A 17,697-nucleotide genomic window follows, 5' to 3' on the forward strand; every position below is an offset into this window, starting at 1 on the left:
CTCCCAACTCATATTCGTGTCAAGAAAGAAAGATTGACTAGTCTTGACATCTTAGAAGGCAAGAATATCATTAGCAAATAACCACTTGAATATATTGAAGATGTAATTACCATCATGTAATATAGATGGTGCACCTTTCGAAGAGTAACACAATATTGTAGAACCTTCAACTTCCGCTAGTGATAAATTAAATCCCTTGGCAATTTTTGTTGAGTATTCCTCCATGGACCTAGCATAGTTAGTTCCAAGGTTAGGAGGAGAAAATATGAATGCTTGAAAGCAATCAATACTCATAGACTTATGAGCCCAAATCAAATGAGATCCAAAAAGCATAACTTTAAACAAGACGTAGACAAATAAAACATAAATCAAATATCTTAGCCTACAAAGTAAAATAAACACACAAAACAAAAAATAATAATAAAGGGTACCCATCTAATCTACTTCACATAAGCTATTACAAGTGACATCTAAAACTTGTATCACATTACAAGCACTAAAATTAAAATAAAATGAGATCCAAAAAGAATAATTTTTAAAAAAGAAGTAGACAATCCCCACATTATAAATAAAACAAAAATAAATATCTTAGCCAACAAAGTAAAACAAACACACAAAACATATTATAATAATAATAATGGGTATCCATCTAAGCTACTTCACACAAGCTATTATAAGTGGCATCTAAAACTTGTATCACATTACCACTAAAATTAAAAGCAAACGAGATCCTCCCCTGGTTGGGCTGAATTTGACCTCGAATTCATGATTTTCACCTGTATCACATGACCTTGAGAAATATATAATTGTTCAGTAATGTCAAGATGATCCATCAGTACCCAGACATGGGTAAGTAGCTCTCCTCCATGTGTGAGTAACTTTGTATGGTTCCGTCATTAGCATTACTGATATTTGTGTTAACACAAAAATATAAAAAAAAATGATATTTGTGTTGGCATAAAAAAGTGATATTATTAAGTAGACTAGCCATATGTTATTTTTATTTAGATGAATAGAATAACATAAATGCGTTGTAATGTGTCACAAAATAATGCTCTGGCTAAATTTTAACTATATATTTCCTTCTTCATCATTCTCAGAGATATAAAATACACATGTTTACCAATAACCACAAAAGAAAACTAAAGAAACTAGAAGAGAGAAGAAACTGAGATAACAAAACACACATAGATTGATATTCCCATACATTAATCCAAGAAGACTAATGTGAATAAATCAACAACATTTGTAACCTCAACTAAGTCACAACTTAAACAATCAGAATCCCTCATATAACTAAGAGTTACATGGTTGATGTCAATTCAAAATTGATGCTGCAGAAAATTCAAAAGATATTCTCTACACCACAAACTGAACTTTGGATTCATCCAAATATTTAACTTCCCACCAATGTAGTAAGTGTTGTTATCCACGAAGATCCCACCATGGTTGGAATGCATTTACAATAAGGAGACATCATTACAAAAGGCAATGTATCCCTTTCTTTGGACTCTCACACCTCAAATCCCTCTCTTAAGGACTCCTTAGAAAGTTGCACAAACCTTAACTCTTATAGGCTACCTAAAAACACAAGAGAAATAAACCTAATTCCATTTTGGATTCTAACTCAAAACCTAATAGAATTATAGCTTCTGAAGATGAAAAACAAGTCAGGCCCGTGGCTATCTCGAGGAAGGGCAATCTGGTATGAAGTTCTTGCTTATAAAAATACACTTCAACTCTAAACCAACTCCATAGTTAATAACCATTCCAAGAAGTGCTTCGAATGAGGGCAGTCACATAGTAAATGTAGAATATCCTCTTTACCATTCTTGCATCTTGCACACTATTCTTGCATCACACACATAAATTATATTGAGATAAAACTCGACAATGTTGAACATCAGTGTTGAACATCTTGTCCCAAAGTATAAGGCAAAGAAAGATTTATTTTGGTGGAACATGGAGATGCCAAATCCAATTCCACTCCAAGAGCCCATGATTAATTGTAAAATTCCCAAACAACAAAGCATATCTAGTAGTGACATTATACATCTATTAGAATACCAATTAAAAATCCTTCTATCTTTACCCCGATGAAAATGAGATAAAGGATTGCAAGAATATGTGAAATGATATTAGAATGAATTATATTCATAACAGAATCAAGCAATCATGATTTTGGAGTAAAGTGATGAGAACCCTTTGACAAGCCAATAAAAGACCAATAAAAGACTCATGCCAAGGTGGACAACAAAAGTGTGATGAGTCCTTTGGGTTTGGGCGTGGCTAGCAAGGCCAATAAAAGACTCATGCCAAGGTGGACAACAAAAGTGTGATGAGGCCTTTGGGTTTGGGCGTGGCTAGCAAGGTCAATAAAAGACTTTTGGCTTGCAAAACGAGCGAGAGACTCTTGCCTGACGAGGCGATGGAGAAGCTATTGGCTGGCGAGGCGATCGACAGGCTCTTGACTGACGGGGTGAGTAAGAGGCTCTTGACTGACAAGGAGAGCGAGAGACTCTTGGCTGACGGGGCGGGCAAGAGGCTTTTGACTGATAATGTGAATAAGAGTCTTTTGGTTGGCGATGAAGTTAAGGCTAACAATGATATCAGGGCTAGCAATGATGTCAAGGCTAGCGATGATGAAGTGGCTGACGAGGCATGGCTAGCCAGACGTGGCGAGCAAGGCTGAACAAGTGTCAATCCATGATTGGTTCCTCCAAATTCTAAGGCAACTGAAGTAGTATAAATAAAGCATGACTTGTAGGTTTTAGGGTTTTATCTGGAAGATAGATTGAGAAACGACAAAGTCAGAAAAAGGGGAAACCTTTTGTTTGAATCAGAACTTTAAAGTATTCTTGCTTTGATTTTCTTGGGCTAGGCTTGAACCCAATCATAGGTTCTTGTTTAGATTTTTAGTGGTTCATTGTACTCTTGCTTTGATCCACTTGGGCTAGTGAGGAACCCAACCATAGGTGTCAATCTAGAGATTGTATTAGGGCTTCTTTGTGCAAGTTCTATTCAATCAAAAAAATATATATATATATATATATATCCATTGACAACCATTGTTCTTGTTCTTGTTCTTGTTGTTCTTGTTCTAGTCTGGAGTTTTTGGGTATTTGGTGCTGCTTGGATTAGTCTTATTTAGGTGTTTGTGTTGTTGGACGAGACTTGGTGTTGGATCTAGAATCGGGTCCTCATTATAAAGATAATATCATTAACATGAAGTGATGGCTTAGAATAATTGCCACTAAATCAAAAAGTCGTTCAATCCCAATCCAATTATCATACCATACAGATATAGATGCACCATTACCAACTTGTCACCTATAACCATACTTAAGGAGTAAGGATATTCATATTTTTTATTGAATACAGAGAAGGGAGTTCTACAAAGAAGAAAGTTGTGCGGCTCAGCCCAAATTAGGGTTGCCAGTTGATTATATATATTCATGAGGAAGTATTAGTAAAAGTACAATAATAGCCCTATTTGTTAATTACAAATATATACCACTATTTACAACACTTCCCCTTAAGATGGAGTATATATGTCTTTCATACCCATCTTGCTAATAATGCTCCCAAACATTTTACTACTTAGCCCCTTTGTAAGAATATCAACAAGTTGATCTTCAAATCTGACAAACGAAATGCAAATCTCACCATCTACTAACTTCTCCTTGATAAAATACTGGTCAATCTCAATGTGTTTAGTCCAATCATGTTGCACCAAATTATGAACAATATTGACAAAGGCTTTGCTATCCCAGTACAACTGAGTTGGACCATCCTCGATAATCCTAAGATCACGCATAATTTCTTTTAGCGATAAGACCTCACACACACCTTGAGCCATAGCACAATACTCCACTTCTGCTCTTGACCTTGCAACTACAACTTTATTTTTACTCCTCCATGTAACAAGATTGCCTCCAACAAATGTGCAATATCCTATGGTGGATCTCCTATCATCATGAGAATCAGCCCAATCTGCATCATTATATGCTTCAATTTTATGTTGCTTATCTCTGGTAGTATATGCTTCAATTTTGAGGTGCTCATTTCTGGAAAAAAACAAACATTTCCCAAGATTTGATTTCAGATACCTCAAGATTCTATATACTGCTTCCATATGAGCAGTTCTAGGATCATGCATAAATCAACTCACTATACTCACAGCATAGGTGACATCTGGTCTTGTGTGAGTCAAATAAATTAGCCTCCCAACAAGTCTTTGATATCTTTCTTTGTCAACTTTTTCTCCAACAACATTTTTCAACTGATGATTGGTCTCAATAGGTGTGTCAGCAGGTTTACATCCTAGCATCCCTGTTTCTTCCAAGAGATCTAGGATATACTTACTCTGAGATATAGTAATATCACTAAGTGACCAAGCAACTTCAATGCCAAGGAAGTATTTCAATCTCCGAAGATCTTTAATCTCAAACTCCTTGGCTAAATAATTCTTCAATCTGGATGCTTCATTTGGGTCATTCCTAGTAAGAATAATGTCATCCACATACACTATCAAAAACAGTGAGTTTAGAGTTATGTTGTCTAATAAACAAAGTATGATCTCCATTGCTTTGATGATACCCTGCTGTCACCATAGCTTTTCTAAACCTGTCAAACCAAGCTCTAGGAGACTGCTTGAGACCATAAAAGCCTTCTTTAGGCTGCAAACCTTGCCCTCTGTGGCTTTGCAAGTGAATCCTGGAGGAATCTCCATATAAACTTCTTCTTCAAGGTCTCCATGGAGAAAAGCATTTTTTACATCCAACTGTTCCAATTTTCAATCCAGGTTAGCAGCACATGAGAGAATCACTCATATTGAATTCATTTTTGTCACCGATACAAAGTTCTCTAGGTAGTCAATACCATATGTTTGAGTGAATCTTTTTGCCACTAATCGTGCCTTAAATCTCTCCATTGAGACGTGGGAATAGAATACCAAATACCCGATTTACTTTATGATGTATAACAGATTGCAACCGAGTTCTATGAAGCTTGGTATTGAAAGCAAGGGGCTTTGACCCATTCTCATTGAAATTGTCATAACTTAGGCCTCATATCCGTTTTGGGCCCATAATATATCAAATCGAAGATTGTTTCGAGCCCGACAGCGTAGGGAGTTAGGCACCATTTTTGGCTTAAAAAATGGACATTTCAATGGGTTTCGGGTCTCTTTTGCGTATTTTGGTATTTTCAGCGTGTTTTTAGGATTTCCCTTATTTTGTTGCTTTATTATATTATTTTTCTTTTTAATTATGCCATAATTAGGGTTTATGAATTACTATCTAAGGTATTGTAACCTCTTCGGAGAGGTAACTTTGAAATAAAATAAACACGCCGTTTCAGGATTACTCTGAGTTTACTTGTTACCCAAGGTATTGACGACGATCATACATTTTATCAGTTTTCATTCTGCGTTAGTTGGTATCGAAGGGAGGATTTTCCTTGTTCAATGGCAAGAAACGTATACAAAAACATCAACCTTTTTGACGGAGATCGCATGGTAACGGCACACTGAGAATAATTTGAGGGATTCCGTGACGAACAACAAGTAGAGCAGCGTGAGCAACAATAACAAATCAGGATTTTGTTGAATGGAATGAACCTTAACAGAGATGACATGAGACTCGAAGTAGACAAAGCGTGTGTCAGAGGATTTGTCTGAGGACAGCCTACTGAGAGAAATAACCGTAGGCGCCAACAACATCATCCTTGTCGAAGGCCTTTTGATTAGTTGAACCTTGGTAGTTTTTCTCCATTCCACAAAGGGAGAAAGAAGCTTGAGAGACATAGTTCATAATTAAACATTTTGGTCCATATTGGAATGCAAAGGATATTAGTGTATGTATGTCGTAATTAAGAAATGTCAATCAACTCGAACATAGACCTTGGGGAGATCTTTAGAGCCATGGCTCCTTTTTTTTTTTTTTTTTACTTTGTCAAAGAGAATGCAATACCTCCTAAGCAATTATGATGTTATTTGTATTACTACGACTAGGCAAGCAACTCTAAAAAGGGCTAATAATCGAACCCAATAATAATTTAATCAATTGACAATTATCTTCGTCAAGATTTTATAAGACACATTACATAAACTAATAGGTCAAAAATGGCTTATAGAAACTGGAGAACACTCTTTAGGAATTATAGTAACCAAAGTCTGGATCAAAGGTTCCTAAAATAACAACTTACTTAATCATCTGATGGATTTTTTCACCCACAATATGCCAATATTTCTTGTAAAATATTGGTTGAAAGCTATCGGGTCCAGGTGTTTAATACGAATTCATAGATTTAAAGCTTCGATGACCTATAGTTTAGTAACTGGAACTAAGAGACTATTGCCTGCATTCAGTGAGACCTGAGGGTGCTCCTCAAATTCATGAGGAGATGAGATATTAGTAACAGTAGTGTAGAAATTAAAGTCGTTCGACATTATTCCGCTTGCATTGGAGAAGAGTTGATAAGGGAAGGAATTTGGTACTCCCATCTCCATCTTTTTAGCCATTAAATTATGGATTTTTGATCCCCAAAAATCTCTGTGCACGTGTCTAGAAATCTAAGTAGTCCAATCCCATTAGGCAACATGGAAGGATGCATGACCAGAAGATACAATATATAATCTGCTAAAGATTTGCTACTTTCACAGTTCAAATTTCCTACCATATGTGTGTCTTTGTGTAGATCAATATAATAATATAGATCTATTGCAATGTGCCACAAAAGAATGTTCTGATCGAATTCTGCCTCTACACTCCAACCAATATCATTAAAACAACCCATATCTTTAAGTACTTGCTCACCCCTTTGAGCACACAGTTGCTTTGACACCTGAACATTCAATGCATCCCATGATTCTTCATAAGCTGCTTAGAAATTAAGCTTTTCAAATTCGGAGAGATAGTATCAAAATACTGGTACCGATGCTTCTCAAGCAGCTCATAAATAAATAAGAACTTCTGAATTTTAGCACAATTCGTCGATTTATCTTTGAGGCAAAAACTTATTAGGTTGTACTTTGCCATTGTACTAGACCAATGCTTCTTGACAGAAATCAACGAAGACCATTGTAACCAATATTGGAGATAAAAGATGGCATTATAAACAAAATCCACGAGTGAGTTATTGTGCTTACTCAACCAAAGCATACTCTGATAAGAGGGAACCATAACAAGTATCTCATATATTTCCAAGGCTATTGTTCCAACTAGCAGAAAGTATGTGTAGTACCCGATTTTCGTCCGGCTAAAATACAAAAAAATACAAAAATGAGAAAAAACACAAAAATGCAAAAAAACACATTTGTTGTACCTATAAGCCCATAAATATTCTCTTTCTTGGATTCTTAAGCCCACAAATACTCATATCTTAGCCCAATTCATACCAACCTATGTTCAACATTTGTTGGCCCATTTCATGAAGAGCTAATTTGCTTGTGTCCACTACCATCTTGACCAATGTCTTGATTATCATTTGAAAGCCCACCACATGATTTGTCAAACCCATTACTATTTCCACCTATACATATATACACATATATGTATATCTCTCTTGACATCATTCCATGCATCACCATCATTTTAGTGCAAATTGATGTGCAACTCCACTTAAATTCAATGGTGGTGACTCCATTTACATTCAATGGTGGTGAATCCATCATTTTAGTGCAAATTCAATGGTGGTGACTCCATTTACATTCAATGGTGGTGAATCCACTTACTTAGTGCAAATTGGTTATTCAATGGTGGTGACTCCACTTAGGTTGCCATAGTTGGTCATTCAATGGATGGGTAGCTCCTAATTTCCTATAAATAGAGAGCTAGGGGAGAGAGCAAGATAGAGAGCAAGATAGAGAGCTAGGGGAGAGAGCTAAGGGAAGAGAGCAAAAATAGAGAGCTAGGGGGGAGAAAAAGAAAAAGAGAGAAAGAAAAGGGGAGAAACCTCTTGCTATCAAGTTCATCAATCATCAAGCTTTCCTGTTATTTTTTTTGCTACAACAATCTTCTCCAATGCGAGCCTCTACAATCAAGGACTTCAAACTGCAGGATTTTCAAGACCCTAATCTGTCCGAGATTAGCAGACTGCTTTAAACTTTGAATTTTGCTCTGAAATTTTGATATAATGTTTATTAAGGGGTTGTGACATTGTATATAAAATTTCGTTGCATTTCGACCTCATTTGATAGGTGAAATCAGAGTTGAAAAATCTGTGCGCAGTGTGTGGTTTGAAAATCTGTTTTGTGCAAATCTTGATTCTTTGATATGTTGTCATTTCAATTAAGGAAATCATAAGTTGATTTCATTTATCTGGATTATGGACCATATTTGATTTCATTTATGAATTTGCCATAAGTTGGCAATAATGGATTAAATTGGCAAATGACATTTTTTCCAAATAATCATTTATACCATAAGTTGGTATTTAAAATTAAACCTACCAAAAGTTGGTAGGGTATTTTATCATTTACATCATAAGTTGGTATTCAAAATTAAACCTACCAAAAGTTGGTAGGGTATTTTATCATTTACATCATAAGTTGGTATTCAAAATTAAACCTACCAAAAGTTGGTAGGGCATTTTATCATTTACACCATAAGTTGGTGTTCAAAATTAAACCTACCAAAAGTTGGTAGGGTATTTTATCATTAACACCATAAGTTGGTGTTCAAAATTAAACCTACCAAAAGTTGGTAGTGTGTCTCCAAATAAAAACTATCATAAATTGATAGTAATATTCCAAGCTATTTTTTCAAACATTATCATAAGTTGATAAGTGTGTTGAAAGTAATAATTCAAACTTTAACAATTATATCTTGCAAAGAGCAAGTATCCATAAGATAGCCATGAAATTAATTAGGGTAACTGTTTTCAAACGGGAGTTGTGGGGTGCCTAACACCTTCCTCACACTCAATCGATCCCCGTACCCTTTTCTCTGGTTCGCAGGTTTTTACGGTGTCCAATTGCACCTTAAATCAATTGGTGGCGACTCTAAACATTTTTCATCCTTTCAAACGTCGGACTGCGTCGTGACCCCGGTTGCGACAGTATGTAATACTCATGTCAACGAATAAGTAAGCATGCTTGTCAATGAACAAAAATGCAATAAACGCAAAGATGATGGAGTTTAAGCAAATCAAACGAAGGAAGTTTCCCAGCCATGTATAACTCACTGAAGCTTTTGTGTAGAGTATATCATACATCAATCCAAGCTCAACCTCAATCACTTTAAAGGCCTTCTCCCAATTTATATTGTCATTATGAAAAAAGGATTGACTAATCTTGATATCTTGAAAGCTGAGGATACAATTGGCAAATAACTGCTTGAATATGTTGAAGAAGTAAGTAGCATCATGTAATATGGCCGTATCTAGAACAATGTCATCGGAAAGTAACACAATGTCGTGGAACCTTCAACTACTGCTTCCAGTGATACATCAAATCCCTCAGCAATTTTTGATAAGTAATCATCCATGAATTTGACATAGCTAGGTCCAGAGTCATGAGAAGGAAGCACCGATACCTAAAAGCGATCAATACTCGCTGATCTCCAAACCCAAGTCCTCTATCCATTTTTTACTATTCTAGCTATGAATAATGGAATAGCTAGGAAATTAAGTGGAGTGCCCATCCAGGACTTAAGGAAGATGTAGGCTGCTAGTAGTAACTGGAGTAAAGGCTCGATCACATTCCTCAGTCATACCTCATTATCTTCCAATGAATATGCGGTAATATTGTGACTCCTACCAAGATGCAATAGCATAATGATGCCCAAAATGCCAATATGACATCTTTTGGATTCGATAGACTATTGTTTCCATCTCCTTCTTCATTAGAGATAACTCAAAGTGATGCAGTTGCGATTGTATTTGCCGACGAGTAAGCAAGCCAGAGGATGATTGAAATCAAATTTCCAGTCACAATTTTCTCTTATTACCCAACACCATTAGCACTATCTGCAAAGAAAGGTTGATTATAACCATTGCACGGATCTCCCACTCATTCCAAAGTTCTCTCCAGCCTTCAGGGAAGATCTCAACCAATCTCCTATTCCCAACATAGATCAAACTCGCAATGGCTGAACGCGCAAACATTCTATTAGTTTGAAAAAAAGAAGAACGGAAGAACGGATGTAGATTAATGGATTGATTAGCAAATCCAGAGAGTAAGCTTACCAGTGTCTACCATCGATCGCTCTTTAGAATGTGCTTAACCTGAGAGGTAGGAAAGAGAAAGATTAGAAAGCCAATGAGAATACTTTTTTTTCATGGTGTTCATATTGAGAAATTGCTTGTTGAGAAATTAAACATCTCTTTTCCAAAATGCATTCATCATGAAAATGAGACACCCAAAAGGATTAAAGAACTTGCATAGAAACAACATTATCATAACTATTCATAATAGAAAATAGAAATACAATCACTCACAGTTAAACTCAGTTTACCTTAGTATTAGAGATTGTGTAGTGAGAGTTACAATCGACTCCACAAATTTCAAAAGATGAGTGTCGATCTCTGGCACTTCGCAGAGGTCAAGTCTAGATCGAACTCGGCTATGGAAAGTTGGATCTGAACCGTTCAATAAGGCACAATCTGGACAGTTAAACTAACAATGGTTGTGGGGGGAACTGGGGAAGCCTTATCTTGCTCGTAGGCAGTTTTATACTTTTCTGTTGATGATTGGAAGCATTTGGATACCAAGAAAATGCGAGAAATGAAAGAGTGAAAAGAAAAACTTGGGGAATTTCCTGCATTTATGTATATCTGGGGTTTGAAGGAGACAAAAACAATCGAATGGGATTACTAAATTTAACTGACTCAAGATTTTGTTTTCTGTAGGTGTCAAAGATTGTAAATAAAGTTGTAATTTCTCATGTGTTGGCATGTTTTCTATACAACCAACCAAACAAGGGAAGGAAACTAACAAATTATGTAATTTTTCTGGGAACTCGCTGTGAGCGATATCTTATATATCTTATGACCAATTAATGGCATCAACTTTTCTTGTGTTCGATACTGCAAGTTCTTTTAATATACGAATCTTATATATTCTTATTATGTCTATCCACTTGTTATGTCATCTTCTTCATAATAGATCAATCGGAGAATAAAATTTGGAAGAGAAATTGATTACAATATTTCTATGATGCCCAAACCAGCTAGGCCAACTTAAAAAGAGAGCCCAAATAGCCTAAAAGGATAAGCCCAATGGCCAATATAATCAAGAGAAATGGAATCAAGCATTCATTTGATACAAAGCATAGTTACAATGATCATATATTCCTCTGTCAAAGAATAAGCAACGGTAATAATTGTACTAAAAATGAAGAGACATACAATTTACACGACAACCAACAGTCAATAACAATTGAGCCCGTGAGGTTTAACATGATGTCGTATGGTGACTAAATAAGAAGCATTAGAATACAACGTCGTCCTAACACCCCCTCAAACTTAACAGGGGTTTCTCTTGTTAAGATTCAGCATAAACTCCTGCAACTAAGCCACCAACATAGGCTTTTCTGAACATATATGATGGTTGCTGAGTTGTCTTAATAAGCTTTAAAATAATCAATTTCTTCTCACCTCTTTCTCTGACAAAATGACAATCTATCTTCTCTCATGAAAGACAAGATTTGTATTCATGCGTATTGTTGATTTACTATCACCAAACAAAGGAATTGGTTTTTTAAACGGGGTTCTGTAGTTCATTCATCAAAGCATTGATCCAAAATCAGCTCACTTGTCATAGATGTTATACATTCAGCTTCTCTTCTGTTGAAGAACTTGAAAAATTTTATTGTTTTTTGGACTTTCATGCTACCAGAGTACCCCCCAAGCAAGATATTATATCTAGTGGTAGACCTAGTATTTGAACAAGATGCTCAGTCAGCATCACAACAAGTATGAACATCAAAAGTTAGTCTAGCATAAAAAGAATAGTCCTTGATTGGGAGTTCCCTTCATGTATCTAAGCACTTTGTGTGTAGTTTTGAGATGATGATTTGTTAAACCCTCATGAATTGACTTAGGGTGTTGATAGTACATCAAATGTTTGGTTTAGACTGAGTGAGGTACATAACTTTCTCAATTAGCCTTCTATACCATATAGTATCTTCTAAAGGCTCTCCTTGAGTGATGGATGGCTTGTAATTGATATCCATTGGAGAATTTATGACTTTGCAATCCCTTAAATTTGTATCAACAAGCAAATCCAAAATGTATTTCTTTTGCAAACAGTCATGCCTATGTTAGGAGTAAATGTTACTTTTGGCCAATGGTCCCTGTTATAACTCGCTCCCCAACGTTCCATTTGCTTCATTTTGGCCACTCATATTACATCATTGTTCAAGGGTCAAATTTTTTGTAGAACCAATCAGTCAAATTACTGATGTATCACAGAAAAGTTAAACTAACCGTTTTTAACCAACTTTTGCGTAAGTGGAAATTTTCTTTATAATTATTTTAAAGAAAATACATATGACATGTTACCATATTGACATTTGTCAATAGCAATTAAAAATATCAGAATTTATCAATACTGTAACAAAAATATCCTTAACAGAATAAATATGCATCAAAATGGTCTAATTTATCATACTAGAATTTTAGTACACAATCCATCAGATGATTTTAAACAAGACAACAGTCTAAATTAAACAAACATTCTGGAAAAAAAAGAAGCATTCATCCTTCAAACAAAACATATTTGGAAATCTTTTAAAATGGGAACAAAAAATATTCAAGCGTTCTTAGTAGTGTGATTGCTAGATTCTTGTGTGGAATTTAGTATGGTTGTGTATTTTGAAGATGAGATGGCAGCTTGTAGGGTCTCTATAGTGGTTGCTCCTTTGATAGCCATTTTGGACCTAGTTTGAGCACCACCTCCACTGGCAACATTCCTCCTAAGTTTAGACGCTCCAGAAGCGGTTACAGCAAAATGACCAGCAAAGTCACCAGTAGATGGACCACCAGAGGTGAAAGGACCCTAAACCAAGATGGGCCCTTGAAACCTTTAATCATAATAGGCCAATTATTTATAGGCCTACATCTTGTAAAATGCTAGGTTTTCATTACAAAAAAAAAAAGAAAAAAAAAAGGGGGAATCAAGAGAGGGGCGGCAAAGAAAGAGAAGGAGGGAAGAATTGTGCTCTTTGGGAGGAAAGCAATCTTAGGCTCTATTTCATCTTCGTCCAAGCAAAAAGAGTAAGTAGACGGATCCCCTTGCGTTTTAAAAGAAGATGAAATTTAAACGAATATGGTTTTGATGAGGAGTTTGAAAAGAGTAGTTGATGGGTTTTTGGTTGAATGATTTCAAAGATTTTCTTTGATGATTGAAATTGATAGTTTGGTGAATAAGATATTGATGGAATTGAATTTTACTATATGCTCGATTTGCAATGAATGATAGATTGATTTTAGGTGTACCTGTACATGTAGTGGTCTTTAATCCATTTCAATCTAGTTGGGTTTCAATGAAGATTGGGGAATATGTCAACTTAGTTAATAATTCAAGTTTTTATTTAGTTTTTTTTGTGTTATAGAATAGTATATACGGTAGGTACTTTCCCTTCTTGATGTTTTTGAAGTCAATTAAAGTAACTTAATGATTTTGTGTTAACATTGGGACTTGGTGATTCAAAAAGCTGATGCGGATAGAGGTGGTGAATGGCTAAGCATATGGTTTTTATACAATGCAATGGGGGAAGCAAGTTAATCTGAGTATTTGATTGGTTGTGCTAGTAACTTGGGGATCAAAATTGATGACATTCTTGCTTTACTTGTTTTCACTTAACTTGGTCATTCGTAGCATTATATTCATCGTGGTTAAAACACAGTCATACCTCTTCAGATCAATATAATTGTTGTTTCTTTTGTTTAGTCAATTGATAGTGGAGTCTAGCGTGTACTGTTTATGTCTCTATTGGCTTGTGTGAATTGACCCGTTACTCAGGGGGCTAAACTGAGTGCACTGACCCGTTACTCAGGGGGCTGAACTGAGTGCATTGATCCGTTCCTCAGGGGGTTAACTGAGGGTATTGTGACTAAGATTACTATGTGACTGTAACAAGGAATGTACATGGTCATGGAGGATAAAGTTTTGGTGTAGTAGAATGTTCACAGTTTTATTGTTTTCAAATGTTTTTTATTTATTTATGATTTGTCTACTTACGGGCTCGCAGCTCATAGTTTTTGTTTTCATTGTTTTCAGATGAAGATGCTTGAGCATGGGGTGCCTGGGGAGGGAGATCGAAGTCTTTTTTTTTTTTTTTTTTTCTTGTGTCAAGAACTTAGTTGATTTTATTTTCTCTTTCTAAGGAATTGTTGAAATAGGTGAATTGAATAAGTGTCCAAATATTCACAGAGTGCGATTGTTTTAAGTTTATCTAATAAAGCTCGTTTCAAACTTTTTTTAGTAAGTATTGTGTTAATTTCATTAGAACATTTTGAGTTTAGGTTAAGAGATAATTGTTAGCCTTGCGTGCACTTGGGGTTACCCATGAGCGCGTGGCGTTGTTATGTCTTTGACCTTCGGGTTGGGGGCGTGACAATTTAATGGTATCAGAGCGAGGTTTAGCTATCCTTCGGCGTAACTTTAGTATTGGGTAGCCATAGGATCATGATTGCATGTGTTTGTTTGAGCATTAAAAATAAATAAATAGAGAATCATCGATAAGATTCATGTATTATTAATTAACCTCCTATCAGTTCTGAGTATTTTTTTTTTTGGTTGCATAGTTCTTAGTAATTCTAAGGTCTCTTGTAAGAGTCAGATGCTTCTAGTTAATTGTTTAAGCTTTTGGGTTTATTGATTTCAAACAATTGCTGAAATTAGTTATTTATAATTGCGTTTTGAATTAGTTAAATTTTTGGTTCTCATCTAATTTGATTCGGTTTGTCATTAAATTTTGATATTTTGTTGAACCTATTCTACAACCTCAGAATTCCTTTTGTCCTCTAAACTACTTATGTATTCATCAAATATTTCATCAAATTCCTCATCATCGACATCATCAAGACCATCACTTTTGTTAGAGCAACAATCACATGGTTCTTTCTCTTTTAATTTGCAGATGCCATTGTGAACACAAAACCCAAAATAATATACAATTTACACAATCATCGACAAATATGGCATAAAGAAAACAAATATTGGTGAAAAGGAAAACATGTGGGGATAACACATCAAAATGGGACTACAATCAAGTTCACAAACAACGAGACAACCAAATATTTTATACAATACACATAACAAAACAACAATAAACTATTAGACCTAACCCTAAGTAAAAAAAACACACATAATTCCTAAGTAACAACGGCGTGATGTGCACATTATTATACACCTTTTTGCTTGTGTTTTTTATTTAAATTGATGTTTTGATTATCAAAATGAGATCATATTTTGTATAAATTCTTCTTTTGTGCTTTTCAGCTCCTTATTGTATTTTATGGAAGATATCAAGCGAAATTGGAATGTTGCTATTGATAAGCTGAACTTGCGTTTGACTCATGCTCGATGTACACCCAATAGACACTTGAGCGTAGATGTCATTAGACCTACCCAAGACTTATGCCTGACAACCGCCCGATCCATGCTCCAGCATCCTAACAAAATAAGAAATCTAAAAAATGAGAAGTGTGACTTGTTTTAGGAGTTTCCTTTAGAGGTTTTCGTGTTCTATTATTGAAGAAAAACTCAAGGAGGTTTAGGGGATTTTCAAACATATATAAATACATCCTTACAAGTCACAAAAAAATGACCGAAGATCCTTGGAGAGACAACCACATAAGGTTTGTGAAGAGAACAAGTTTCTCCGTTCTTGCAATATTTAGTGTTTGTTTCTTTCTTCCATGGATTCAATCTCTACTCTTGTTTTGTACTCTTTAATTATGAATTAATTCTCTTTGGCTAGGGCTCCATGTAACCCAACTCTGTGAACAAATTCCTATGATTTATGTCAATTGAGTTTATTATTTGAGTTTGAGTATGTATCTCTATTCTTAATGCTTTTAAATGCTTGATCACCATTCAATTGATATGTTGATTATAATAAGGCTGAGAGGTTATTTATAATGTTTGCTTCATGTGTAAGTGCCATAAGTTGAATGCAACCTGAGAGGTGTTGCGTGATTTGTGTATTTTTTTTAGAAATTCCATAAAACTTGAAGTGCTTGCACGTGATTAAATCTATATAGAGATAACATAGGTTGTCATGCGTTGGTAATTCTGATATAACTCGAGAGAAAGTATTGGATATGATAGGGAATTTCAATCATCAAATCTAATAATAAACCTTAATTGACATGGTTATAGTGAATTTGGATTCTATAGTTGGGTGAATTGGATGCCTTAGCTTTTCAATCGATTGAATACTGTTGCATTACTTGTTATTGTCTAATTTCTTTTCTTTTTACATAAAACTTGAATCAATTCAATTCATTTAAGTAGAATTAAAATTATTTTAATTTCGAATATTAGTGATTTGACATTTTTCTCTCACTTTATTACTTATACGATATCGTACACTTGCGAAAATCCATGTCACTCGTACAAAGAATCATAAGTTATGAACATCGAACTTCCTACATGGATTAGAGATAGAACAACTAGATCTCTGCCATGCACAAACAATCTCTAGGGTAACAACAAACTGTGATTTACCTAAGCCATTTTTTCCTTTCAAATCACCAGCCAATACAGTATGTGCCCTAATACACATGGTGTGCAACTAACGATGACACATAAGCAAAATGTTTGCCATTTCATTTTTTAAACAGAAAATGTTTGGTCAATGTGACACATTAGTAATTTGACTGATCGGTTTTACAAAAAATGTGACTGTGGAATAATGCTGTAACATGAGTGACCAAAATGAAACAAATGGAACGTGGGGGAGCAAGTTCTAAGAGGGGTCATCTGTCAATGACCAAAAGTAACATTCACTCCCCGTGTTAGACCTATTTGTTTCTAATCTTAGAAAATATTGTAGCTCTCCCAGATCTCTAATTTTGAAGCAATAACCAATATACCTCTTTACTCATTCAATCAGATATGTAGAGACTATTCATGCTTATCTTGCAGCACTAGGGGTCACCATTTGACCCGTTGGACTAGGCCCTCAAGCCAAAGCCTGGCCCGCCCCAAATTTTTATCAAGCCTGTGTAGCCCGGCCCAATGCCTTGGGTGGGTCTGTGCTCGATTTTTGGGTCGAGCCCGGCCAGAAGCCTGACACCTCGGGCCAATTTTGGCTAGACCCGAGCCTGAGCTCGAACCCAGCCCGATGATGTACAATCTATCTGTATTATGAATCTATAATGTTTAGAAGCATCGCTCTGAACTCTGATTTGATTCTCTAAAGTCTGAAGTGATCAGGTAGGCAGCAGGTTACCGTTTGTAAGACTGAGATTTGTGAGAGAAACTAAGAATAGGCTGAATAACCGAATAGGTCATAGCCCGTAGGTGTAACCACAACACTGCAGCCAGCACTAGCAGTAGTAGGTTATCGTTGCTGGCTTGCTGCCTCACAATGACAAATTCACAGACTCATAGTCTCACAGAGTCATAGTTGCAGAGAGACAGAGAGAGTGAGAGACGTAGAGACCTCGAGTTTCGACCGTTGGATCAACACTCCAACAGGCTACAAATACCCCCTTCTCTTTCTCACAAATCACAATCACTCA

The sequence above is a fragment of the Tripterygium wilfordii genome, chromosome 21 (assembly GCF_013401445.1).
Source record: "Tripterygium wilfordii isolate XIE 37 chromosome 21, ASM1340144v1, whole genome shotgun sequence".
NCBI classification, from domain to species: domain Eukaryota; kingdom Viridiplantae; phylum Streptophyta; class Magnoliopsida; order Celastrales; family Celastraceae; genus Tripterygium; species Tripterygium wilfordii.